Genomic DNA, 3,327 nt, shown 5'->3' with positions numbered 1-3,327 from the left:
GGCTTGCTCTCTGGCTGTGTGATTTCCAGCAGGGATAGGAATTTTTCAGGAGTGGAAGATGAGGTTTGGGAGGGGAAATCTGCAAACAGAGGTGAGAAAAAACTGCAGGCTGCAAATCCTTGAAGGACTGGCACCTGGCTTTGGCCCTCCAGGGACACATTATCACAGCAGCTGCTTGGGAATGGGTTGTGTTTCTTGTGGACATTTTAACAATATAACTAATTGTTTTCTTTGAAAAGACTCGGAATGGGAGAATTTTTCAAAGCTTGTTGTGGTGTCCAGGTAGAGGCACTGAAGGTAATTTTCAGTGCTGAATTTGGGTACATTCTTGATTCTGGATGCTTGCTGGAAATGGAATGAAATTATTTTGGGTGACAGTTTGGTCATTTAAAAGTTTTCATATAGTGTCTTGGATTACTGGGGGAGGCCATTCAGTTGATTTCACAAACATCTTTGTATTGAACCCTAATGGCTTGCACCACAAGAGTGTTAACAGGGTTTCCAATAATTACCCTAACCAGTGGTTGATTTTTAACCAGGAATAAGTTAATTTCCCAAACAAGATGCATAATGTTTATGCTAATAGCATCATGATGCTATTTGTATTAAAAGGGGTGTGTGGTACATCTCATTTCATGTGCTCTTTCTTCTTTTCAGAGATAACATGCATAAGATCAGGTTGTCACTAATGCAGTTATCTCAGAAGTAAGTTCTCCTAAGTTAAATGGGACTTCCTCCCAGATAAACACATGCAGGATTGCAGCCTTACATTCTTTCCCCTTGGTCTACCTAGTTGGGTATCTCTGTTCATAAGCTCAGGCCTTGGTAATGGAATATAGATATCATGTGAATATGAAACTTACCTGGTAGAAAAGGTGTCTGTGAACATGGGCAACAGGTAGATCATGTTCCAGATAGGGTATGCTATGTATTAAGATATTGACTGGTGAGTTAATCCTACTGGATTGAATGGACAGTAAAGTCCAAACAGTGGGCAGGTTCTCACGATCTGCACAATGCCAGGGAATTGGGAAATTCACAAGGTGTATGTGTGTTCCCAATTTCCAATTGTCAGGATCCAGACATTTTCAGTGATTTTTGGGTTGGCACTGCACCAATTCAACATTTAACCAGGATTGCTAATCTAGGATTTGATCCAAGGTTGTTGATCCTGGTTAAATGTTGGGTTGGCCAACACAATATTGCTTAAAATGTCTTCTACCATTGGAAATAGGAAACACAAACCCTGTGTACCTCGCAATTCCCTGGCATTGTGCAGGTCGTGAGAACCCACCCTGTGAGTAACTTTAATAGCATCCTTGGCCCTGATGTGTTTGATTTAGTATTATCTAAATAGCAGTTGTGTGTGTGTGTGTGGCGGGGTTAACTCTTTGCCCCAGCCATGCCCTATCCAGATGAGAGTCCTTCTGAACTGCAGCTGCTGTTTCTGTTACAAAACTCAAGCATGTCTGGTTCAAACCTGTCAAAGTGTATAGTTTGGCCATTGGACAAGGCCCTAGAAGAGGAGGCAGTCCAGGGTAGAGAGCAGAGAGATGTGGCAGAATTCAGAGATGAAACAAGATGTGCAGCTCTGGCAGGGGGAGCTTATGTTAGGTTCAAACAAAAGGATCATTGCTGGGCAAGGAAACGACCCAAGAATCATTTTATTCAGCTCCTTATCTTCCAGTCATTCTGTAATTGCTTCCCTTTTTTTAAACGCAGAGTTTCTTAGTTGAACTTAATGGCACACTTTCCGTACTCCACTCCCAGTGGGCACATGGACATTTTCTGCCACCAGAGTAGATTCTGAGCATCAAACAAGCACGGGAAGTTGCCCACCTTTTTGAGAGACTCCAAAGATCATTTTGCTTGCTCATGCTCATCACCTGGAATTCCCTAGGGGGTACTAACAAAGTCTTTATAAAAGCTTCTTAATCAGGAGACACCCAAGTGTCCGGAAAAAAGACATCTGGTCCCAAGTCTTCAGCAAAACTCACTTATCCACATCTCCATTTAGAAGCTCAAGGCCCTTTCCCATAGACTAACCTATTCCTGTTACTTTCAAGCCTCTTCCTCGGTCCCAAGCTGCTCTCACTTCTCCCTAGATCAGGTGCTTCCTATGGATCAATCCATCCAGAGAATGCACTCCCCCTTCCACAGTCCCTTATGGAATCAGCTGCTCCTAAGGTTGTGGCCTAAGAAGATACCTCTTTACTGCTCCTATAAGCCGTGTTAAAGAGATGCTGCATCCTGAGAGCGTGCTTGGAAATTCTGCCCTGATGCCTCAGCCTTCCCCTCACAGAAGCAGCTTCCATAACACTTGCACTGTTCATTCACACACACACCGTAAGTGTGGAGAACAGAGCACAGGGCGCGTGATGCTTCTTGGCATGTCAGTGCTGGGGTGGGACTTCTGAGCATGCTCTTGGGTGCTAAAAGTGTTTTATAAATCCATAAAACAGCCCTGTAAGGTAAGGTCAGTAAGATTATCCCCATATTACATATAGGGAGTGGGCTGCAGCTGTCAGTTTTCTTAAGACCACTTAGTGAATTCATAGTGGAGATGTGATTTGAGTCAAAGACTTCTCAACTATGCTGTCTCTCTACTACCTCTCCTGCAGTGAGGGAAGGGGCAGGAAGGAACCCTCAAATAGATGCTGTACAGGTAGATCTTGAACTGGCTTATGCAGAAGCAAGGCTAGCTCCAGGTTTCAGGGGGCCCTTTGCCCTCCATGTGGCCACTTCCTATTTTGGTGTGTCCTAAGCAACTCACCCCATCACTGCTACATGAAGGCTATGGGCTCAGAGGTGATTTTGAGGAACAGCCATGGGCCCCTCAGAGGCCCTGGACCCTCAGCAGCTGTTGAACAATCCTGACACCCGCTCTAGAGGAGATGCTCTGCTTGCGCTACCACTTTCAACAGCAATGGGATGATAAAGGGCAACAACAGAAGCAGTCCAGAGAGACAGCAAAAAATGAGACCTAATTAAAGCCAGTCAAGGATTCTATCATGCTGCTTGTCCTAAAGCTCAAGCATGGGGAGATGGACGGCAGAATACAGTACTTGGGCTAGAGTTTGATTTGCAAACCCTGCCACTGGTGCTTTCAGTGCAGCTTGGACAATAACTGCATGGAGTTATTTTGTTCTGAGTGCAGTGAATACTAGGATGACATAGTTGCCCAGGGCACATGTGCAGATCAATGCCTCCTGAATTATATTTGAAAATGTGGGGTGATAAGAAAGTTGTATGCTTCAACCTTGCTGTGTGGCTGTGGTTGCGAAAAACATCAAAACAAATGATCATTGTCTTCCCAAATTTTCACAC

Source organism: Hemicordylus capensis, chromosome 3 (assembly GCF_027244095.1).
Source record: "Hemicordylus capensis ecotype Gifberg chromosome 3, rHemCap1.1.pri, whole genome shotgun sequence".
In the NCBI taxonomy this organism is placed as follows: Eukaryota; Metazoa; Chordata; class Lepidosauria; order Squamata; family Cordylidae; genus Hemicordylus; species Hemicordylus capensis.
Note: the sequence above shows the minus strand (reverse complement) of the source record.